The following is a 25,684-nucleotide window of genomic DNA, read 5'->3' on the forward strand; positions in this document are numbered from 1 at the left end:
AAACATTAAAAAAAAAAAACCCATAAGATTCTTAGAAGAAAACATAGGTGAAATCTTTGCAACCTTGGATTAGACAATGATTTCTTAGATGTGACGCTAAAGACACAAGCAACAAAAAACAAACAGATAAATTGTACTCCATCCAAATTGAAAACTTCTGCACATAACACTATTGAGACAATGAAAAGAGCCCAGAGAATAGGAAAAAGTATTAGTAAGTCATGTGTATGGTGAGAATCTACTCTCCAAAATATATAAAAAACTCTTACAACTCAACCCAACTTAAAAGTAGGCAAAGTATTTCAATAGACATTTAAAAAATATATATATAGAATAGCGAATAAGTACATGAAAAGATGGTCAACACAGTCATTAGGAAATTGCAAATCAAAAGCACAATGAAATATCACTTCACACCCATTCAAATAGGTATAATTAAATTTTTTTTAATGTTTATTTATTTTTGAGGAGAGAGAGAGAGAGACAGAACGTGAGCGGGGGAGGGGCAGAAAGAGAGGGAGACACAGAATCTGAAACAGGCTCCAGGCTCTGAGCTGTTAGCACAGAGCCCGATGTGGGGCTCAAACTCATGGACCGTGGGATCATGACCTGCCCTGAAGTCAGACGCTCAACCCACTGAGCCACTCAGGTGCCCCCAGATAGCTATAAATTAAAAAAACAGAAAATAACAAGTGTTGTCAGGCTGTGGAACAATTGGAACCTCTGTACATTGCTGATGGGAACATAAAACTGATATAGAAAACAGTCTGGTAGTTCCTCAAAAAAGCAAACATAGTCACTATATAACCTAGCAATTCCATTTGTACATACATATACAAAAGAAATGAAAACATATGGTCACATAAAACATATATCACATAAAAATAAATCAATGAATGTTTATAGCAGCATCATTTATAATAGTCAAAAAGTAGAAACAACCCAAATATCTATCAACTAGTGAATGGAAAAACAAAATGTGGTATGTTCCTACAATGGAATATTACTTGGCAATAAAAATAAGTGAAGTACTGATACATGCTAAAACATGGATGGACCCTAAAACATTAAGCTACATCCAAGAAGCCAATAGAAAAGCCCACATATTGGGGTACCTGGGTGGCTCAGTCGGTTGAACATCCAACTTCAGCTCAGATCTTGCAGTTTGTGGGTTTGAGCCCCATGTCAGGTCTGTGCTGACAGCTCAGCTTGGAGCCTGGAGACTGCTTCAGATTCTGTGTCTCACTCTCTCTCTGCCCTTCCTTCACTTGCGCTCTATATCTCTCTCTTTCTCAAAAATAAATAAACATTAAAAAATTTAAAAAGAAAAGAAACAACCACATATTGTATGATATTATGTATACAAAATGTCCAGATATTATGGATATGTGTATCCACAGATACACAGAGCAAATTAGCAGTTGCCAGAGACTAGAAGAAGAGAGAAATGGGGAGTGACTGCTGATGGGTATGGGTTTGTTGTTATTGTTTGGAGTGATGAAAAACCTCTGGAATTATAGTGGTGATAGTTGCACAACTTTATGAATATCCTAAAAACACATTGAATTGTAAACTTTAAAATGGTGAATGTCGTGGTATATAAATTATATCTTAGAACAAAGAAAGAAATGCATGCTAGGATAAAAATGAAAATTTTCTCCCCTAAAATTGAAAGAAAAAAAGAATTGATGTTAGCCAGTGTTGTCAAGGATGAGGCGAACTGGAGACTTCATGAACTGATAGAGGATAAATTATTGTAGCATTTTGGAAGTGCTGTTTAAAAGTATGTGCATTGAGTCCTCCAATTTTTGAAATTAAATTTCATTTCATCCAACAAGTTTTGGTGCAAGAAATTTAAAGAAAAATATCATCTATGTATATGGTTGGCAGCCTTGGTGTTCATTATAACACCATTCATTAATAATGGAGAAAAAAATGAGAGATCATCTAAATAAAAGTGAACAAATTAATTTGAATAAATCATATTCATACAAACTAATGTGTTCCATGTAACAACATGGATACTCCCAAATACATATTAGAATGAGATATATTAAAATGTTAGTACTGGGGGGCCTGGGTGGCTCAGTCGTTTGGCTGACTTCGGCTCAGGTGTCATGATCTCACGGTTCGTGGGTTCCAGCCGCGTGTCTGGCTCTGTGCTGACAGCCTGCTGGAGCCTGCTTTGGATTCCTCTCTCCCTGACCCTCCCCTACTCACGCTCTGTCTCTCTTTGTGAAAAATAAACAAACACAAAAAATTTTAAAAATAAATAAGTAAATAATAAAATGTTAGTACTGATTATTTTGGGTGGTCAAATTATTTTCATTTTATATAAATAACCTCTGGCTACTTACTATCACGTAAAACTTATAATCTAAAATTGCATCTTGTTTACTTACTTGTTTTCTTATTTATTATCAGTCCCTTCACTCCAATAGAATGCAAGATTCTTTACAGGAGGGATCTTTTTACCCTAAATATTACTGTATCTTTGGGCCTTGTGCACTAAGCAGGACCTGAACAAATATTTACAAATAAATGCATGCATTAACATCATTTTAAAAAGTTGTTTTTGAAAACTACTCCTCATCTACATTATATATGGATGTAGTCAATGACTGTGGAACTCTATATGCTGTTTTTTAATGCAATCACACTATACTTATTTCCTTAGAAAATCTCACTAACATGCAGAAGTGAATGCATTCTAAACCCTAGTACATCAAAAACAATTTTATCATTTCTCAAGTCATCATTATGACTATCAGCTGTGAAATAGTAGAGTGAGCCACTCTATTTTATTTCCAAAGAGGTAATAAAAAGGTTATTGTTTACCTTCTATGCTCAGGTAGCAGATTCTGATCTTACCAGAATAATGTTCCGTGCTTTATGTTGACTTCGTGTCCTTGATTTTGAAAAACAAATAATAAAACAATAAACACCCCAAAATTCCTGAAATAGCCAAGGCTTAATTGTGTTACATTTGGCAATTTTTATTCTTTTTTTTTTTTTTTTAAGAGAAAGCACAAGCAGGGAAGAGGGGCAGAGTGAGAGAGAGAGAATCCCAAGCAGGCTCCACACTCAGTGCAGGGCCCAACATGGAACTTGATCCCACAACCCTGGGATCATGACCTGAGCCAAAATCAAGAATTAGACACTCAACCGACTGAGCCACCCAGGCACCCCTGGCGATTTTTTTTCTTAAATATTGTATTGTCACTCTAACTAAATAGCCAATCTATAGTCATTCACTGTTTTCAGGCATCTATATGACTCTGTTAATCAAGTGACTAGTCTCTTCTCATCAACTCTTTGATCTTGCTTTCCCAAATTCAACCCCTAAGTTCAGAAAAATTAAAACTTCATAATGGGCAAAGGAATATGAAGTAGTTCGTAGAAAAAGAAATATAAATAAAATATATAAATACATAATAACTACATAATCTTTTAAAATATATAAATGAAATATAAAATATTCGAGTAAAAGAATTGCTCATTAAGAATGAGATATATTGCTCTACTTCTCAAATGGGCATAGTCAGAATGTTTAATATATAGCATTAGAGAGTAGGAGGAAACAGGCACTCTCTTGTCACAGCTGGTGGGAGATCAAATTGGCAATAGCATTCAATATTTGAAACACATATGCCTTTTAACCCAGCAGTTTCTTTTCTAGGAATTTATCCTATACACATAGTCATATATGTGTCCAAAGATATATGAACATATGTACTTTAGCTTTGCCCTTGGTTGCAAAAGATTGGAATTAAGCAATAAAAAGGGTTATCAATAGGGGCCTATAAAAGAAATTATAGTACAGTCACTAATAATTTTTTTTTTTTTTGAGAGTCTATCACTACCAGATGCAATTCTGGAATGAACTACTGAAGTTTGTTTTTTGTTGTTTATTTTTTGTTTTTAAATGAAGTCAATCTAGGGGCTCCTGGGTGGCTCATTCGTTTTTGCATACAACTTTGGCTCAGGTCATGATCTTAAGGTTTGTGAGTTCCAGTCCCACATCAGGCTCTCTGCTGTCAGCACAGAACCCTTTTTGGATTCTCTCTCTGCCCCTCCCCTGTGTGTGTGTGTGTGTGTGTGTGTGTGTGTTCTCTCTCTCTCTCAAAAATAAATAAACATTTTAAAAAAATGAAGTCAATCTATATGTATGGCTATGGAATGATCTCCAAGGTATATTGAAAATGTGAAAAACATAAGATATGCTGCCATGTGTATAGCGTGCTTTCATTTTCACGATGGGAAAGACAGGAAAACATGCATGCACCCACAACATACGTGCTTTTATAGGCATAGAGTATTTCAGGAATGTCTGTCTCTGGGGAGAACTGGGGACTAGAAATTGCAAAAGAAAACTTCTTAATTGTCCTGTTTTTGTACTACTTGATTTTTGATCATATGCATGTAACTACCTTTTCCCATGTAAATAACATATTTTAGAACATATATAGTAAGAAAAATATGATAACTTGATATGAAATTCCTTTAAAAAAAAAAAGTAAATGCACAGGGTGCAGAATGTAAAGATGCTGTGTGTCAGTCATCTCTACCTATATCCTGTGGGATTCCAGGGCACAGCTCCCTGGTGACTTCTGCACTCCCTAGCTCCCTATAAGAACACGCGGTTAATAGAAATCAGTAGGGGAAGTAATCTCCAAAGACACTAAAATAACTGGGCTTTACGAGTAGATATTTAATGACCAGATGATTGGAGGTTACAATTCCTCTGAACTGTAACAGATCACATCTGGAAATTTACATCTTAAAGGGACACTGACAAGATAGATGGTTTGCAAGACTGGGCAACTCTGATTACCATAATCATGTATTGTGGTAATCATGCAAATTCCCAAGTAGCATCAGGTTCTTTTATTCAAAGACAAAATTAGAGTACATTACAACAGGAAGTTACAGGAACACTTTTTCCTTCTGTTCTCCAAATAGAGTATCCACTCAGGACTCTTCCTTTGTTAGTCTTTCTGGATACAAAAGAAAAGATCACTGTAGGGGTCTTCCATCTTTACAATTCAAAGATTCTTTCTCCTTCCTTGGAAATACTTTTCATTTTCCCAGAAATCTTCCCAAACATTTAACTGTAACCTGACCACATATGGTCAAAAAGCAATGCATACCAGATTTAGAAATATTATAAACTCCAACCCACCAAAACTGGCCGATTATAGAAGTTTTTATTTGTGTTCGGAGGACAGGATTGAATATTTTTTTCTTTCATTAGTGAGGAAGCATCAGCTTTGTCTATAGTCCAAGTGTACTATAACCTCAGCCAAAACTATGACTTTGTAACTCTCCAGCCAATGACCTCAAGTCTGACCTACAGGCAATCATCTCCTGGGATGAAAAAGGTCATTTAGACATCTCAGCCCCTAGTCACTGGGAGAGTACAAAATTTTATCTCAAATTAGTATTCTTAAGGTTAAGTTCATCTCACAAAATTAATACAGAAAGAATGAGTAATGATTAAAAAAAGAGAGAAAGAAAGAAAGAAAGGAAAAGAAAAAGAAAAACTGGGACAGGAGTTCACTAGACTTGAAAATTTCAAATGTTTTGTCAATATTTCTTCTATGATAAAAATACATTTCATTATAGGTGAAGGGGATTAAGAGTATACTTAATCATGATGAGCACTGAATAATGTATAGAATTGTTGAATCACTATATTGTATACCTGAAACTATTATAACACTGTGTGTTAATTATACTGGAATTAAAATAAAATAAAAATTTAAAAATGTATTTCATTAGGGGTGCCTAGATGGCTCAGTGGGTTATGCGTCGGAGTTTTGATTTCGGCTCAGATCATGATTTCATGCATTGCGTGATCAAGCGCCCATGTAGGGCTCTGTGCTGACAGTACAGGGCCTGTTTGGGATTCTCTCTCTCTCCGTCCTTCCCCCACTTTCTCTTTCTCTCTCAGAATAACTCAAGAACTTTTAAAAAATGTATTTCATTAATTTTAAACTTTTGAGAACATCATGCTTTCTTTTTTTTTTTTAATTTTTTTTTCAATGTTTATTTATTTTTGGGACAGAGAGAGACAGAGCATGAACGGGGGAGGGGCAGAGAGAGAGGGAGACACAGAATCGGAAACAGGCTCCAGGCTCTGAGCCATCAGCCCAGAGCCTGACGCGGGGCTCGAACTCACGGACCGCGAGATCGTGACCTGGCTGAAGTCGGATGCTTAATCGACTGAGCCACCCAGGCGCCCCCAAATTTGAAAATTTTCAATTTGAGTTTTTTTGTGGAATATTTATCGAGAAGATATATAATAGATACTTAAGTCAGGAAGAAGTTTGGACTAAATAATAGAAATATCTTAGTCTTTTTTTTTTTAATTTTTTTTCAACGTTTTTTATTTATTTTTGGGACAGAGAGAGACAGAGCATGAACGGGGAAGGGGCAGAGAGAGAGCGAGACACAGAGTCGGAAACAGGCTCCAGGCTCCGAGCCATCAGCCCAGAGCCTGACGCGGGGCTCGAACTCACGGACCGCGAGATCGTGACCTGGCTGAAGTCGGACCCTTAACCGACTGCGCCACCCAGGCGCCCCTATCATGCTTTCTGAAAAGCTAATGTTTTGGCCAATAGTTTACTAATCGAGAAATGAAATTATAGTGAAGATTCAATTTAGAACCACTGTAACTCAAAAAGACTGAGCTAAAGTTAATGCACTTACTACTCATGCAAAAGGCTAAACAAACTTGGAAAAACATTTTGACTATTACAAAGACAACTATTTTACAACCTTCGCATTACACATATACACAAATAGCAAAAGAATACTAATTTCCAGTACTGCATCTCTCTACTTAGCGTGTCTATTTCGAAAAACAGTTTAAGGTAACTTGTCTATTGAAGACAAAGAGTTCAAAATTATAAAAATAAGCAGGCAGAACTAATTGTACCAGAAGCTAGATCTTTACATTAATCAGTCACTGAATTATCTCTAATCTTCCTGCAGACAAGGTAATGAGAAAAAAATGAGACGTGTTCTAAACTTTGTGCTGTTTGGTAACAGCTCACTGAAAAGTTCCTGACTGGCATGAATTCTTTACAAACCTGTTAAGCAGCGTCTTATAAAATGAGCAGTGAGTAATACCAGGGCCAATGTAAGTGAACTGTAATTTTACCAAAGATTAAGAAAATGTTCTTCACATTGCCTTAATAAAGCAGAATTCGACATTCAGTCATAACTCTGTAAAAGCATTTCTGTAGGGGATTAAAAAATGTATTTCAGGAACATTGTATTCTGTTGATCTAATTTAAACTAGGACAGATTTTAGATAATTTGGAAAGGTGGTTGATTAATATGTTCCTTAAGTCTTCTCTCTTAAATATCAGCTATCTTGAGTTCAATTATATACTTATTATCATTTTTACAACAGTAAGAATGTTCATGACAATAAACACAAAGAAGGAAATATTGTTGCGGCAATTATCATTTAGTAACATTTTGCTGGGACATCCTTCTTAGATAAATGGATAAGGATAGAGATATGCTTTGGGGTTTTTTGGCTTTGTTTTTCAAAACTGGGCCATACTGAACCCACTTCTATACCATTATTATTCATTTGCCAGTGTATTATGAACATCTTTATATGTCAGTAAGTATTTTCCTGTAAGTTTGTTCTTAGTGCCACCACATTATTTCACTGCATGGGTATACCAAAATTTATTTAATCCACTGTGGACATTTAGGTAGTTCCCAGTGTTTAAATTATATTTTATTGCATAATTCTGGTTACTTCTTAGGATCAATTCCTTGCATTTGTTTCCTTTCACAAGACTCCTTGAACTGGTAATTATTTATGTAATGTCTATTCACTGATAGAATGTGATTTCTAGCCCTTGATATAGGAAACATTCAATAATACCTTTGAATAAATGAATATTTTCAGAGTTTGGGTACATTGTATCAAGCTGGTTTGGAAAAGTTGTGTCAATTTGTACCTTTCCCAAAAGCATGGTGAGAATCCCCTTTTTCTACATTCTCTTTATCTTGGGTATTATCTTAAATACAATCATTGAACTATTTGACATGGAAAAAATAGCAGTTCACTGTTGGTTTAATTTGAGTTTTTAAAGTTATTATAGAAAATGAACACTTTTTTCATGAGTTTATTGAACATTTATTTTTTTGTTTTTTGATTCATTAGTCTTTTTTTTTTTTTTGATTCATTAGTCTTAAGTGTGGTAAGTACTGAGGCACAATCATTTCAATGTTATCTGAGAAATGCCCAAAACAGCAAATTCAAAGCACTGTTTGGTCTGTTACCAGATAGGCTATAGAGAGCTTGTGCTCTCTCACTCTCTCTTTTTCAAAATAAGTTAAAAAAAAATATATATATATATATATATACATATATATATACATACATACATACATTGACCAATTTTTTTGGTCAATTATTTTGCCTTAATTTTAATTTAGTTTTTTCTTCTAAAGTGTTTGTTTCCCCTCAGAGTTCCCTGTTCATTTCTCTTCCCCATTTCCTGATCCACGTAGAATAAATTCCAGTGTGCAATCATAGCCACATCACTGGTATTAAGTACTCTTAATGACATCAGTGCGTAGGCTGCAAAAAGTATCTAACTTTTGAGAGGGGTTAGTCATGCAATTTGTGTGGCCCTGTCTTCACTTAAAGCCATCAGATTAAAACAAAACAAAACAAAACAAAACTACATCACTCATATAAAGCAATATGATACAGATTTCTTTATTTTTTGCAGTTGCTGAAGGGTATCAAGTCTCTGGAGAATCTACGATCTAATTCACACCCATAAATCACAGGTCATGGCTTCTGATGGGTGGTGGAGTCAGTGCCTAGGGTTAGCTCATTCTGATGTTTCTAGAGCTCTTCTTATATTAAGATTAACACATTCAAAGATAAATGTAAGCTAACAATGCAAGACTACTGTCCACAGGGTATTTTCAATGTCACTGTTCACACATAAAATGAAAAGGGAGTATAATAGCAATTGATGATACTGAAACTGAACTTTTTAAGAATCATAGAAAAAAAGAAAGACTATGTGTTTGAAGTATTATATAGTTGAGACAGGTCGGCTTGCATGGGGTAGATCAATAAGATCTGTTATTGCACAAACCTCAAGTAGACCCTCAGGATTTCCTGTTGTCAGGAAATCCAACCATATTGTATAGGTCCATCAACTCTTTTAATCTCTAAGACCATTTCAACATTTCTTTTTTCTTGAACTTCCAACAACCCCCACTTTTAGTTGACACCTTGTTTGCTTCTTATTTTACCAAAGATGATGAAATCAGTCAGAATATAATTCCTTACCTTCCCACCACGAAATAACCAACCTACCTATATCTGCTCTCATACACTCTATCTGGCCCCGGACCTGTCCTCTGCCCCCTCCCACCTAAGCCTTGGGTCACATTTCCTCTTACTTGAAGGAATTTTCACCAGCATCACTTTTCCTCCTTTTCACTAGATTATTCCCGTCAGCATAAAAATATATAGATCTTTTTCCTGTCTTCAAAAAAGACCCTCTCTTCCCTTGACTCCACACCACTTTTCAGATACTACCCATTTTCTGCTTCCTTCTACAGCAAAATTCCTAAAGGGCTGTCTAATGTTTGTCTCTTCTACTTCCACCCATTTGTTTCTCTGTTTTAGATCTTTGATTTCATCTATTGCTTAAGCAACTGTATGACAACAAAAGTAATGAATACAAAAAAAGACTTCACCCAAATTCCCCTAGCCTCAGACATCAGTTATCCTCGTTTGTGTTCCCTTCTTATTTTGTCCATTGGCTAATGTCTATTTATGCTTTGCACTCTTGCAATCATAGTCTAGGAATATTTTTATATTCTATTCTCCTTACTTACCATCATAATTTCCTATCTTTCTACATTATTTACAGAATTCATATTTTACAAATTAAATGTCATCAAGTTGGTATGTGTATACCTCATTTCGCTACCCACTATTCCGGGCCATTTAGATGGTGTTTTCCCACTGTTACAAATATGCTGTGGTAAAGTACCTCATGTACATAATTTACTGATAACTTTTGTGTGAATTGTTTCTTCATGTATATGGTAGAAGAGTCATTTAAAATGTGGTGTAAGTATCATGCGAAATACTGGCTGAAATTCTATCTACTATGGAAAAAGTATAAGACCCTATATAGTATCACATCCTATTGGAGCTGGGATGGGAGGATGGTTGCCTCATCTTTCTAGTTATACCTCATCACTGTTACTCATGGTTTTTTGATGTATTCCTATCAATCTTTGAACTCTTTTTTATTTTCTGTTACATACATGAAATGTTACAGACTTACCTTGCACTTTTCTTGCCCCAGTCTTGGAATCAAATATATCTTCAAAGACCTCTGCTTTTTTTTTTGGTTGGTTTTGTTTTATTATTGTTATTATTATTATTTATAGATAATATTATTTAGAAACTGAGATCTAAAAACTAGGTATGCTCAGTGTTGCAATGACACTGTTCTTAGGCCTTCTCAACTGAGAGAGCTAGGAAATATACGTCTACATATATGTGTGTGCACACACGTATACACACATGCTATGGAAAGCACGAAACCACTGGTATATTTATTCTAATTTTATAACTACAGGGTTTATTTCAGTTTTATCCCTTTCCATATTTGTATCTTCTTATTCTAAGAGTAGGAAACCTGGCTCCCATTAACTCAATATATTTGTTTGTTGGATCAACCCTCCATGTAATCAATCTCTTCTCATCACCACTGTCCCCTGAGGGGGTAATCTCCTCACCTCATTCTGCCTGCAATATCCCATGTTGGGTGATTTCTCCCTTGTACAGATGCTGTCCTTATCTTGCTTGGACTCCGCTTACCATACCACTGCTACCACCCCTACTCCATGCAGATGTTTTTCTCATCCCTCTTGAGCTCCACCTCCTTGTGCTGGACCACTAACATCCACTCTCCAGTGTGAATGCTTACTTTTGCTCAACTCTACCTATTGGCTTTGAGACCAAATTATATAGACAAGAAAAAAAGCAGGCAGGCAGGCAATTAGAAAATAAAGTATATATACACACACATATATGTGTGTATATATATATATATATATATATATATACATGTATAATACATATATATGTATATATATATGTGTGTGTATATGTATATATTCTAATACTCCCACTTCCACATTTAATGCCTTTTCTCTTATTACTTCTTCTATTATTTTTTTTCTTATTACCAAAACAAGACGTACAAGTAACACAATGCTGACAAGTGCAGGGGAGAAAAAAACTTTTACTCTACCCTCTAAGGTTCACTGGAGGCCTGCAAACTAAACTGACAGAAGACAGATTAACAGGAGATAAATCATATGTTTCTTCACTTATGTTAATATTTTTAGGTGCAAAGTGGTTCCACAGAAAGGAGAGGAAAATCCAAAGAGGCAGTTAGACCTGGGGGTTTATGTATCATTTTAACAAAGGGCAATAAATTGTGAAGAAGTGAATAGACAAAGGAAAAGAGGGTTTGGGCTCCTAACAGTGGTAAACTGTGGGAAGATGCTTAGGAAATTTATAGGTGATAAGAGTTGTCTAGTAAGGGTTGGTATTATTATTTCTAGCTTTTCAACATTATATGAGCCAGGAATTTGGTTTAACAGGTAGACTTGATTAAAATCCTTCTTCCTTCACTTACTAATTGCATCACCTCAAAACAAATTCACCTGAGTCTCCATTTCCTTTTCTATAAAATGGGGAATATAATAGTATCTCGTAGCTATTTTTAAAGGAGAAAATGAAATATTATATACAAAGAATGTAGTACCTGTACATAGTATTTGTTTTGTTAATTTTTCCTCATTTTCCTCAGCTGTGAAACAGGCATACTATAGTATCCATCTCAGCAGTTTCTTGTGAGGATTGAGTTATTCCATGTGAAGTGCATATAATAAGCACTCAGCAAATATTAACAATATGATTATCAACTCTAAACCAATACAGACCTGTCTGATTGATAATGAATTATCAATTAAAGCCCAAAAAAGTAAAAGACAAACTTAGTATTTATTTATAAACAGGGAAAAATGCTTTTAAAAACTTGCAAATGTTTCTGTAGGAGCCGAGGACAGGCTGCCTTAAAATGTGCCGCTTTGGCATATTGATTATTTTGAAGTAAAAGTTACTTAAGAAACAGCCAGTACATGGGGGAACATTCTGATCCCCTTTTGTCTCCAAAAAGCAGAAAATAAATATCCCATATGAAAGGTACTCTCCCTATACCAGGAGGTAAAGAGACATCCTTTTCACCAGAGATAGGGAATTTGGAGCTAAAAAGGCTGTATAAACAAACCTTGTTACTTTTACTCATTTACTACCTCAGCCCAAATTCTGTTTAGAATTCTTTATTAACTGGAGCTCCCAAACATGTTTCCTTTGTCCTCTTAATTCCTCACTTACTGTTTCTTTGTCCAGAAAGTATAAAAACTGCCTGCCCTTGGTCATTTCTTTAGATCTCAATTTCATTATTAGGCCTCCACGAGCACGTAATTAAACTTTGGTCTTTTCCTCCTGTTAATCTGTCACAAGTCAGTTTAATTCTTAGACCAGCTAGAAGAATCTTGAAGGGTAGAGAAAATTTTTACTCTGACAAATTTCTTTGACCCAAATATTTGAAGCTAAGAAGGATTATGTGTCTAAGCTTCAGTTTACACTGGTGAGTTTCTGGAGTTGTACTTTTTATTTAAAGTACAAAGCCCATTTTCAACCATGCCATTAATTCTAGTTCTTAAACCAAAATACCAATACTTTTTCATCTATATTTCTTAGAATGAAGAAAAGTAATATTTTTCCCTTTACTCGTTCCATTTTACTCTTTTTATTTAACTGTCACATATATTTTGAACTAAATTCTCATATCTTTTAAATTCTAGTAGTAGGCATTTGGGACCTAGGCCAAATATTCATTGCTACTTAGTTTAAATATCTTGAACAACTTTAAAGTGGATTCTCTTCCTATTCTTTTCCATCTTATTCTCTTCTCCAGGATCCAGATCCTGCAAGTCTGGACATGCCCTCCTAAGCGCAGCCTTAGGCGAAGTGAAGTGATCTAGGGATTTCCCCTACTGAGCACAAAACTGAAACTTCTAAAAACTCTCATCTTGATTTCTTTCCACATTCATTTTCCATTTGCCTTTCTGGCACACTGCCCCCTCTTTAGCAAACTTGCTATCCTTCAAGTATCTCCAAGATGGGACCTACAGTTTTCTGTGCCTCTTATGGCCATGGCAGCATTACACCCTCTCTTCTGAAAACCTCTTTGTTTCAGAGGGTCTATTCTTTGGTTGGAGGCATCCACTGCCTCAAGGAGGATTAGAATTATTAAAGCAGGAATGCAAAAACAAAGAAACAATTATTGTTCAGCTTTTATGTTTCAAGAATACATTGTGAAACCCAGAGCTGGAACAATAGTTAAGAAAGAAAAGACAAAATCAGGGCTTTTTAAAAGAGCAAACATTTTTTTAGTTCCAAAAAAGCTAGTTTTAAGTATCAGTAAGAAGAATCCCCTAAATGAAGTTTAACAGAAACAATATCTTGTAGAAAAAGTAGATGAAGAACCACCCATGCCACAGACTAGAAAAGCATTGCTCCAGCAGAGGAGATGAGAGTGACTCAGAGGAAATGGCTGGCATAAGGGTCAGAAAAGGGGCTTGTTATACTTCCTTATGGGATTGAAACCCCTGGGGACAATTGAAAAGAATCTACCAAAAAGTTTTCAAAATACCAAGACTGGGGTATGTCCCAAGATGTATCTCTGGGATGGCAGTAAGCCTCAGAAGAGCCATACACACCTTATTCCCTAGCAAGGTACAATGCATAGTCAGTGCTTTCCAGGCCCTGGGAGGAAAGAAAGGGTTGAGAGAGAAAGAAAGAGAAAGAGAGAGAGAGAGAGAGAGAGGGAGAGAGAGAGAGAGAGAACGGGCTGCATGGCTTTCAGGGTAGGATGCAAACATGCTACCCTGGCTGCATCTGGGGATCAGATGAGGTCTCAGTTGATCAGTTATGTCTCAGTTGATGATGGCCACCTGAAAACCAAATGGAATAGCACATCTGTGTGGCACAAGTGTCAGTAACTGCTGATAAATGGAGAATGCTAGATGATTGAGTGGTAGACCCACTATCTAGAACACTGGCCTGATGCCTGGATACCTTAGAAGCTTCTGCTAGTAGACACTGTTGGTCTTACCCAATCCTCTTTATTTGACCAGTACACCATCCTCAGTTGTTGTGAGGGTTGGCTGATAATAGCTCACCCTTTGGAGCCACCCCTCTCCAGAGAATTGTCCTCATTAAGGAACTACCAAAACTATCTGGGAGGTCACCTCCACCCCATCCCAACCAGCAAATCAGTGGCTGACTGACATGGGTACAAAAAACTGTCTCTCTTGCCTCAGGGGTGTCAACTTTATGGTGTCATTCACAGTCCAGGGCTCACTGGCAAGCCAAGGCTAGATTTCAGCAGAAATCTCATTGTACTTAGCTTCTTCCTGAGGTATCCTGCTTAATCTCACCTCCTTACAACTTTCTTCTTCTTCTTCTTCTTCTTCTTCTTCTTCTTCTTCTTCTTCTTCTTCTTCTTTTTAAAGTAGGCTCCTTGCCCAATGCAGGACTTAAACTCACAACCCTGAGATCAAGAGTCACATGCTCTGACTGAGCCTGCCAGATGCCCTTTACAACTTTCTTCTATGAGCACTCCCTCAGTCACTTCCAGAAGAATCTCTGCTTCAGGCTCCGCTTCTAGGGAATCTAACTAAGACACTCCCCCAAACAGATGTCACTTTGGAAGAACTGGGGGGTTGGGGAAAATTTTTGAATGACTGACCAAGTGTAAATTTGAAATAACTAAGAAACTTACTGAAATGACTGAATTTACTGGGGTCAACTAGATTATGTTTTGAGACCTCAGGTGACACATGTAGGAGAGGAAAAACTTTTCTTATACCCTTTTAGGTTTCATAGCTGGGGGTTCTATGAATTAAACTGACAACAAACAGATTTAACAAAAGAAAAAAATATAAATTTATTAATTTTAAGTGCAGGGGACTTCCTTTGGGAGTGAATATCCAAAGGAGTGGTAAGATTTGAGCTTATATACCATGTTACTATGAGGAGGGGCAGGGGGCACTTCTGGGAGAACAAATGACTTCCTAGAAGGGAAGGCAGAAGGCATTTACAGAAACACAGATGTCTTTTTTGGAAGATAAAAGGACCCTTAGGAGAACAGATGGGAGATATGACAGTTTGTGACAATATTTGGGTGTGGTGTCAACTTTTCAGCTTCTCTCTGGGAAGAGATTAGAACTGCTTCTGGGGACACTTATGATAGTTAAGCTCAAAATAATTCTTTCTGTTTAATTTTTAAAATTTTATTTTAGAGAGAGAGAGAAAATGAGCAGGGGAGAGGGGCAGAGGGAGAGAGAGAGAGAGTCTCAAGCAGGCTTCATACTCAGTGCAGAGCCCAATGCTGGGCTCGATCCCAGGACCCTGGGATCATGACCTGAGCTGAAATCAAGAGTCAGACACTCAACCGACTGAGCCATCCAGGCGCCTCTAGCTCAAAGTAATTCATATGTCAAAAGGTAAAGACTAAGTTTAGTTATAAGAAATTTAAAATGTTACATTTCCTTCATACCAGAGGTTATGCTATGAAGCACTGGCCCTGTTATACCTAGAAGACCCTTACTTCTCTTCTTTCCCTGTTGAAGCTCTTCTCATCCTTCACTGTCCAGATCAGCTGCTGCTTCTCTACAGCACCCACTTTCTTTATTGGCATGTTTCTAGTGTCACATCAAAATACAAAGACCAGGAGAAGTGGACAAAACACAATACAAGACAAAACTGAGTGCATTCCTTTGCCAGGAGAGAAAGAGCCATGTCACTCAAGAAGTAACTTGAACAGGAATTTAGGACAAAAGGTAGGAGGAGGCACAGAGGAGGAAAAGTAACATTTTAAATTTCTTATAACTAAGCTTAGTCTTTACCTTTTGACCTAAGACAGAGGAGGAAATTCACCAATGAAGCCGGAGTTCACACTCTGGTTGGCTCACAAGGTAGATTGTGAGTTCTTCTTTCCAGCTGATATCACATTGGCCCTGTCATGGCAGGGAGCACCAGTTCTCAGAGCTCCTACAGCTCTTGCAGTTCTCAGAGAGGTCCAGGTCAGAGTACATTGGGCTCTCTAGCATGTTCAGGTTTGCATGGTGGAGCCTTGGCTAAGTTTTTTCTTTAGTTGTAGTTAGTAGTGCCCATGTTTGTCTTCTTCACCAGACTGGAAGCTTGTCAAATGAGCCCCAAGTTCTCATGCAATTTTGCCTCTTCCTACAAAGATTAGCACAGCGGTTTGTTCACAGAAGCTGCATAATAACTGGTTAGCTGTTTCTTGCACAACATAGCCTCAACAGTGGCTGCCATATAGCTCCAGAAGGTTGATGTGAAGCGGGATCTCTGTTCTCTCAGATCAGAGGAAGGCTCACTTGTCTTTTATTAACCCTGAAGAAATTATCAGCATCACACTACCTAAAACGCGGAGTCTGGCCCAGGCAATACATTTCAACGGGATGAAAAAGGGAATGGTAGCAATAAGATCTGGGAGGTGCAGGGTGAGCAAGGGATCCAAGTACTGCGGGGGAAGAACAGACAGGTCATTGCCTCCCTGGCACTAGTTTGGCATCATGGTCTATTGATCCCTAGGAGGCCTGGAGTCATCAGCTGTCATTGTCTATTGTGATGACAGGAATTTTAGGAGTTTTGGCAATGGCAACTGTGGGGAATAAATGGGTAATTGACCTTTCATGAACTCTCTCTAGATAATGATGAACTGACAAGGAGTACAAACCAGCCAGCAAAGTATAAAATAGCTTTTCAGATCACCTAAACAGTTTAGGTCTTCGGAATAGAAATCTTTATCAAGTGTATGATATGCTTTTTGTCTTTTTCTTTTTTAAAAAAAAAATTTATGTTTATTTATGTATTTTGAGGGAAAGAGAGAGTAGAAGTGGGAGAAGGCCAGAGAAAGAGGGAGAGAGAGAGAATCCCAAGCAGGCTCCTCACTGACAGCACAGAGCCCTCACAAACCATGAGATCATGACCTGAGCTGAAACTAAGGGTTGGACACTTCACTGACTAAGCCACCCAGGAGCCCCTACTTTTTGTCTTTTTCAAAGAAAGTATGCCAAACATATTTAGGCTTTTCTATGATTGCTCAAAAGTATCATTGACCGGGTAGATTAAACTCTAGATTAGCCTGCACTTTACTACTGTGTGCATGTGTGGTTTTGTTTGCTTGTATGTTTGTTTGTCTACTTTTGAGTTTTCCTCTCAGTCTCCTTCTTCTGCTAGTCTGTCAACCATCCCTTTATCCTGTTCTCAGTGTACCTACTTGTAACAAATCTCTCTTTGTTTGCTTTTAAATCTGCTGAGAGTTTGGGTATGAGGTGATTATAACTATGAAAATCCAGAACAAGGACTGCCAGTACCTAGCATGAGAGCTATTCTTCCCCATCACTAACCATGAATCATTAAAACCCTGGATGTGGCCTCAGAATCTTTCACAAAAGATGCTCCATCCAAGTAGCTCCTATCAATTGATAAGAATTGTTACCAATTGATAGTATTCGGCATGGGAGCTGAATACTATCCCCATGGGGATGGTGTTAGTAGTCAAGTCCTGCAAGAAATAAATAGCACCTCAAACTTGGGTGATTTGAAGAGAGTTTAATACTCTATTTTCATAAGTCTGAGTAGGGCTTAAGAAGCCACACCCTACCATACCCTGGAGTTAGTACCTGTGGGTCTGAAGGAGAGGGAGAAGTTACTGGAACCTAGACCTAAGTGCTGCCAGGAGCTATGGTCTGGGTGGGAGGCTGCAGCTAACTTACAAAGACCCTGCTGGGAGGGAGATGTGAGAATAAATTCTTGACCTCATTTACCTTATATACTCCAGGGTCTTTCCAGTTCTTCCAAATGGCCAAACCCAACTGGAATCCAGAAGACAAGATAGATCCCTTTGATGCAGTTCATGCTGGTCTGCCTCCCAGGGCACAGAGCAGGATGGAGGAAGGACACAGGGGCATCTGAGAACCTCTGGCACAGAGGGGAAATGTACTTTCTGGGATACTAGAGGGCCGGAAGCAGAGTGATCCTCTGGGGTCACCTGGGCATGACTGAACACTGATGTGTCCTACTGGTGCTGCATTTGGTTCAGGAACCAGGAAATTCTGGTTATTTATAAGCCTTTCATTAAATGTAATGACAAATGGGGTTAGTGTGTTCCAGAATGGTAATTCAACACCTATTATAAAAGGACAGGATTGTAGTCAGAATTACGTTTCTGGGTGGAAAAACCCTACCTTGTATGGACAGTGTCAGTTTTTTCTTCTTGTTCCTTTCCCACCTCTTCTATCCCAGGGATTCTGGGTCAAGGAGAGCCATGTTGAAATATGCTTCATCTGTTTCCACTTTGTAGCCTCCTAATGTCCTATAAGATTTTATATCCTTAGATCATTGAATGGGAAGTTAGTTGAACATTTTATTATGTGTAAATGTGGGTATAGTTTACCGTTGTGAGACCAGAGCTAGGGAGAAACATTTCTTCATCTCTGATCTAGAGAAGAGTAAGATTAATTCAGTTTTGCAAATGAATCAATTTTCTTTTATGTACAACCCATAGACTCAATTGAACAAGTATAATGACACTGATGTAAGTTGTTCAAACTATTTTTGCTTCTTGGTTCTTCACTGTATTCCAGATAGTGGAGGTTGCTGGAGAGCCAGGTTCCAAATAGGTAAGGAGCTACCAGGCTCTCTCCTCTGGGCCTATAGCAGACTTTAGGCACCTTTATTATAAAATGCTTTTTTCCATCCCATTTCACTCCTTACCTTCACCACTGAACCTTTCCAAAGACTCATCTACACCTGCAAGCTACATTCAGACCCACTGCCCTCCCTATTCCCTACACCATTATTAGTTTGGATATTCCTTCCCACACTGTGCTGAACAGTAGATGTCAGTGGTTAGATTGTTTTGGCCCTCCTCTGGTATAGGATGATGTTGTCATCACTTCATCTTGCAGTGTTCTTGTCTTTGGATCTCCTTTTTCCTCCTTTTCCAGGGAAAGTTCCTGGTGGCTGCTTCTCTGCTTCTGTTATTACTGCCTATTCCTTTTTCTGCTCTCCAAATACAGCAGTATTTCCCAGTTCCTTTCCCCAGCTCCTCTACTAAGCATTCCCATTCTTACTTGCATTTTTTAGAGCACTTTCCGTACTTTCTTCTTCAACAAACATCCACTGTCTTTGCTTCAATTACCACTGCTCTGATGTGACTCCTAGATTTACAAAGTTTGCCTCTATCTGGGTGCATAGCCCTCTCATCCCCACTTCTCTGGTGGATATGTCCACCTACATAAGTGGCCAGCACAAACTAAACTAGTCCAAGTCGAACCCACTATGTTCCCTTGCAAATGATTACTTCTGATGATTTACCTTTGAGCACCCTGGCTCAATACATTGGATTTTTTTTGTTGTTTAGTGGCTTTCTAGAGACTTTGTCTGCTGCCCCTTCTTCCTCAAGTGCTGTCCCATCCCAGCTACATGGCCATGGTCTTCCAGGATTCTGCCTTCTCCGGCCTCAGTTGATTGGTTCCAGGGTAGATCTTCAGTGTGCTTGGGAAGAGCAATAGTGCGCAGTGGTGAGTCAAATTGGGCTACTGTCCGCTAGCTAAGTTGCACAGGTTTTTCTAATTATAAAATCAGTATAGTAATAGCACCTACTTCAAAGTACTTATATGAATAGTAAATGAGATAATACATGTAAATTGCTTAGCAACTCCACCTAAGCTAGTTCAAATTAATCTGCTGTTACCTGACTGTAACAAGAGTAACTAACACTTTTAGCTCCAAAAGAGGCTTCTGATTACCAAGTCCTAACAATTCTGCTTCTGAAATATCACTGGCTTTGTGTCATCTTGTTCATTTCTATTGCCTCCTTTGTTTTTCTGGGCAATGAAAGTACCTAATCAATCTCTGTAGCTATGGTCTAACCCACAGTCTCATTTAAAAAATGTTTTTTAAATTTATTTATTTTGAGAGAGAGAGAATGAGCAGGGGAAGGGTAGAAAGAGAGAGAGAGAGAAAGAGAGAGAGAGAGAAACCCAAGCAGGCTCCACACTCAACACTGAGCCCCACATCCATAAAAATGATTTTTTGGGGGGTTGCCTGGATGACTGAGTGTTGGATTCTTGATTTTGACTAAGGTCAGGATCCCAGGGTCATGGGCTCGAGACCTGTGTTGGATTCAGCATGGAGACTGCTTGAGATTCTTTCTCTCTCTTTCTCTCTCTCTCTCTCTCTCTCTCTCTCTCCCTCTGGCCTTCTACCCAATCATGCTCTCTCTCTCTCTCTAAAAAAAAAAAAAAAAAAAAAAAAAAAAAAAAAGACACCTAAAAAACAAACTAAAAATGTTTTTTTTAACTGCTACTTGAGCATGCCACGTTCTTCCTCCAGAACCTCCAAGGAATCTGCACTGTGTTCTGAATAAAAGACACTTTTCTTTTTTTTTAAGTTTATTTATTTATTTTGGCAGAGAGAGAGAGAGGAGATACAGAGAATTCCAAGTAGGCTCTGCACTATCAGTGCAGAGCCTGACATAGGGCTAGAACTCAAAAACCTCTAGATCATTACCTCAGCCGAAATCAAAAGTCAGAATCTTAACCAACTGAGCCTCCCAGGCGCCCCTAAATGACACTTTTCTACTAGTGGTTTCACTTATTTTCTCAAGCTTCTCCCCACCTTGAGAGAGGACCTGCTACTTGCCACTTCTTACGTTGCAGCTCAGCGGAACGACTCAATCATGACTCCTCTACATGTGGCTGTCTCTGTGCCATTGTTCATGCTGCTGGTTTTACCTCAGTCCTCTCAGCTTTCTGCTATACTTTCTTTCTTTTTTTTCTGCTGTACTTTCTGTAAAAATCTCACCATTTTGCAAAGCCCAAACTTAATGAAACCTTTTCCATGAGACTCTTCTGGTTTCCTCAAGCAAAATGAACTCCTTGAATTCCTGTACCATGGAATTCTCATTTGTGATGTTTATTTGGCTCCATCTGCTATTACAATTGTTACTGTGCATCATTTATTTCTTCCACTAGATCGCAGGTTCCTGGAGGACAAGTGTCTTACTTAAGTCAATAGCCTCCAAAGTGACTAGTACTACAGAGAGGGCATTCAAAACACATTTGTGGAAGATAATTGAATCAAGAAAACATTCTCATGCTCCCTTCTGCAGCACATACACTAAAATTGGAACATTAGGCAGTAGCTACACTTGTGGTGAGCACAGTATAACATAAAAACTTGAATCACTGTGTTGAACACCTGAACGTAATGCAACATTGTATGTACACTACACTCAAACAAAAAAAAGAAAGAAAGAAAGAAAAAATGTTCTCTGGTAGATTGGGCACAAAGTTGAATACAGTGTGTACAAGCACGTGTGTGATGTGTGCGTGTGTAAAGAAAGAAAGAGAGGAAGAGAAATATTTGAAGAACTGAATTAATCTCTACACCACAAATGAATTCAAGATGGATACAGTTTGGCCAGTGGTGGCAATTTTGCTTTATATTGCTATTTTTGTTTGTCACTATAACAAACTGATTTAATACTTTATTACCTTGGTTCATATTTTATTTAATTTTCTTTCAGGTTTCTATGTGTTTTATTTTTACAAAGTGTTATAATTTTATAATGAAATCTCCAACTTTGAAAAATAATCTAAAACATACTTTTCATCTTATTACATATGGTTCTTAACAATGTAAGTAAATAAAGGCAAATTGTGCTTTAGTCAAAATCAATAAAAAGCTTCCAGCCAAATGTTTTCTATTAGCTTAAATGATTGCATACTTAATTTAATGCAACAAGTGATAATAGGAAGTGCAGGGGTTTTATGAAATACATGCAATACTTACTTTTTCAAAAAATCCTTCCATTTCTCCTCTGTAACGTATTTCAGGATAAACTGATCCTTTAAATGAGAATGTAAAAATGTAAGAAAGCACTGTTTATTCTGGAAAAGTTTTAATATTATTAAAAATAATTGTCCTCAAAAATAAAACCTTTGGCTTAAAATATATAGATAGTATGAACTTTTCATTTTGATTCAAATATTAATAGTGATTTTTCAAGAGGGAAAACTTCTGCATAATACAAATATTAAGCAGGTCAGCATGGGTTACTAACAGAAAATTTGACTATCAAAATATACAACATTCCTCTGTGAAAATTTGTGCATATTTAATTTTATTGAAGTGTATCATTTGAAAGTTTTTGCCTAGACATTTCTAGATATGTCTCCCAAGGCAAGGGACACAAAAGTAAAAATAAACTATTAGGATCATATCAAAATAAAAACCTTCCGCACAGTGAAGGAAACAAAAAAACTAAAAGACAACCTACTTAATGGGAGAAGATATGTGCAAATGACATATATGATAAAGGGTTAGTATCCAAAATATATAAAGAACTTACACAACTCAACACCAAAAAACCCTCAAATAGTCCAATTAAAAATGGGCAGAAGACATGAACAGACATTTCTCCAAAGAAGACATCCAGATGGCCAACAGACACATGAAAATATTCTCAATATTACTCATCATCAGGAAAGTGCATATCAGAACCATGATGAGATATCACCTCATACCTGTCAAAATGGCTAACATCAAAAATACAAGAAACAACAAGTATTGTCAAAGATGTGGAGACAGAGGAACTCTCTTGCACTCTTGGTGGGAATGCAAAGTGGTGTAGCCACTGTGAAAGACAGTATGGAGTCTCCTCAAAAAATTAAAAACAGAAGTGACCTATGATCCAGTAATTGCACTACCAGGTATTTACCCAAAGAATACAAAAACACTAACTCGAAGAAATATATGCACTCCTATGTTTACTGCAGCATTATTTTACAACAGCCAAACATGGAAGCAGCCCAGGTGTCTATCAATAGATGAATGGATAAAGAAGATGTATATATGTACAAAGGAATATTATTCAGCCATAAAAAAGAATGAATTCTTGCCATTTGAAACAACATGAATGCATCTAGAGAGTATAATGCTAAGCGAAATAAGCCAGTCAGAGAAAGAATAATGCCATATTATTTCACTTATCTGTGGAATTTAAGAAACAAAACAAACAAAGGATAAAGGAGACAAACCAAGAAAGAGCCTTGTAACTATAGGGAACAAACTGATGGTTACCAGAGGAGAGGTGGGTGAGGGGATGGGTTAAATAGGTGAAGGGGATTAAGAACACTTTTTTTTTTTAATGTTTATTTATCTGTTTTTGAGAGAGAGAGAGAGAGAGAGAGAGAGAAAGAGACAGAGAGAGAAGGAGACAGAGAATTCCAAGCAGGCTTTGTGCTGTCAGCACAGAGCCTGATGTGGGGCTTGAACCCAAGAACCATGAGATCATGACTTGAGTTGAAATAAAGAGTCTGGATGCTTAATTGACTGAGTCACCCAGGAGCCCCAAGAGTACACTTATTTTGCTGAGCACTGAATAATATATGGAATTGTTGAATCACTATATTGTACACTTGAGACTAATATAACATTGTATGTTAACTATGCTAGAATTAAATTTAAAAATTAATTAAATTAAAAAAATAAAAATGAGATCTTTAGATCATGTTTTCTAATCTTTTTAAACATACCAACCTCAATTGAAAGTAAAAATGTGCAAGGTAGACAATTTTTGTTAGTTTTATTGAAAGGCAAAACCAAAAATGGCTAACATTTTCAACCTAACTGAATAATGTTATAATTCGAGTATAATAGTTTTGATTATTCAGAAAATAATGATGGAATAAGAGAGAAAAACAAAAACTAAAGGAGAAAATGTACATGTCACAAATAGATTTGGTAATAATGTTGACTTATATTTGTATGATTTTTATATAGATATATTTTTTTATTTATTTTACACTTTATCTTGGAATAAAGGCCGAGAAGCAATAAGTCTATTTATTTTGAGAGAGAGAGCTAGCTCACCGACATGAGTGGGGGGTGGGGAGGGGGGTTGAGCAGACAGAGAAGGAGAGAGAGAGAGAGAATACCAAGCTGGGGTTCAAACACCCTGCAGTGAGATCATGACCTTTCTCCAAGGTCATGGAAATTCAAACCAAAGATTCAAAGGCTTAACCAAACTGAGCCACCCAGGAACCCTGATTCTTTTTGTACTTAAAAGTACTTTCATATATAGTGTCTTTCTGATCTTTACAACAATCCTATCACTAGAAAGAGTTTCAGACATGAAACCCAGAAGAAATAACTTGTTTATCCTTGTACTTGAGCAACAAGGAAAAAAATTAACTGGAAAATAGTATATTTAATAACATGTTCATTTTTGTGGTTGTTGTCGTTTTGTTTTGTTTTGTACTTAGGAAAACATACATTATGAAACAGGCTGGAATAGAACAGGTTGGCAAAGGGACTGGTAACGGAAGACTTCATTTGCTCTAAAAGCAGGAATTGGCATTGGTATATGTTCCAATATTAGCCTCATAAAAATAGTGCTTGTTTTCCAACATATAAAACTGCTTTCAAATCCCATATTCCCTCAAGCTGTTTATATTATAACTTCATCAAAGTCTCAAAGTCAAGAATCTTCTGAACTGCTTGAACAGCATCTATTTCTTCTCCCTTTCTTTCTTTCTTTCTTTCTTTCTTTCTTTCTTTCTTTCTTTCTTTCTTTCTCTTTCTCTTTCTTCCTTCCTTCCTTTCCTTCCTTCCTTTCCTTTCCTTTCCTTTCCTTTCCTTTCCTTTCCTTTCCTTTCCTTTCCTTTCATTTCCTTTGGTTTTTCTCCTCTAAACACTTTGAGGAACTCCTTGTGATACTTGCCATAGAGGTGGAGAAAATCTTTTTTAATCGATAATGACTACTGACTACTAATTTTCTTTGAATTCTCTGTGCATAGATAAAAGTCTTAATGAGATTGGAAACTATCATAATTCTTGGAGAGAGTACATAAGATTAATGTGCCCTTTAGAGAAAAAAAAAAAAAAAAAAAACAACCCAGACACTGAAATTCCAAGTATTGCTCCTGTTATTAAGAAATCAGAAAATCCTGGGGTGCCTGGGTGGCTCAGCCAGTTGAGCGTCTGACTTTGGCTCAGGTCATGATCTCATGGTTCATGGGTTTGAGCCCCCGCATGGGGCTCTGTGCTGACAGCTCAGAGCCTGGAGCTTGCATTGGATTCTATGTCTCCCTCTCTTTCTCTGCCCCTCCCCTGCTTGTGCTCTGTCTCTCTTTGTCTCTCAAAAATAAATAAATGTAAAAAAAATTTTTAAAAATTTAAGAAATCAGAAAATCCCTCCACTCCACAATCAGAAATAGTGTAGAAAGAGGGAACAGTCAACACCTGCTTGAGGTTAGAAAGATAAAAATGACAGTTCATTGTTGGTGAGTTTCTTGTGTATTCATTTTCAAAAACTGTGGCAGAGAAAAACAGAGAATTGAAGTTGAAAGTTATAAGGAAAGAGAAACTGAATAATGTCGCTAGACAATTTGACAATTTGACACAATTTGTCACTTAAGAAATTCAGCATCCCAG

The 25,684-nt window shown here is 37.2% G+C and overlaps 1 protein-coding gene across 16 annotated transcripts in view; it reads right to left on the reverse strand.

The window, feature by feature from the left end:
• Nucleotides 1–4,872: 4,872 nt before the first annotated feature.
• BBS12 (Bardet-Biedl syndrome 12) overlaps nt 4,873–25,684 on the reverse strand; it is a 70,176-nt gene continuing 49,364 nt past the window's right edge. For 7 of the 16 annotated variants that reach the window (XR_006596797.1, XR_006596792.1, XR_006596794.1 and 4 more), the window contains 2 exons: nt 22,040–22,095; nt 15,074–19,738 (listed from right to left, as the gene is read on the reverse strand). The gene's annotated coding sequence lies outside the window, so the exon portion shown is untranslated. Of the gene's footprint in view, nt 4,998–15,073; nt 19,739–22,039; nt 22,096–25,684 lie in introns of those variants that run through there. The other 9 variants (XR_006596802.1, XR_002741789.2, XR_002741787.2 and 6 more) reach the window with 8 other exon arrangements.

This window comes from Felis catus, chromosome B1 (assembly GCF_018350175.1).
Source record: "Felis catus isolate Fca126 chromosome B1, F.catus_Fca126_mat1.0, whole genome shotgun sequence".
Taxonomy (NCBI): Eukaryota; Metazoa; Chordata; class Mammalia; order Carnivora; family Felidae; genus Felis; species Felis catus.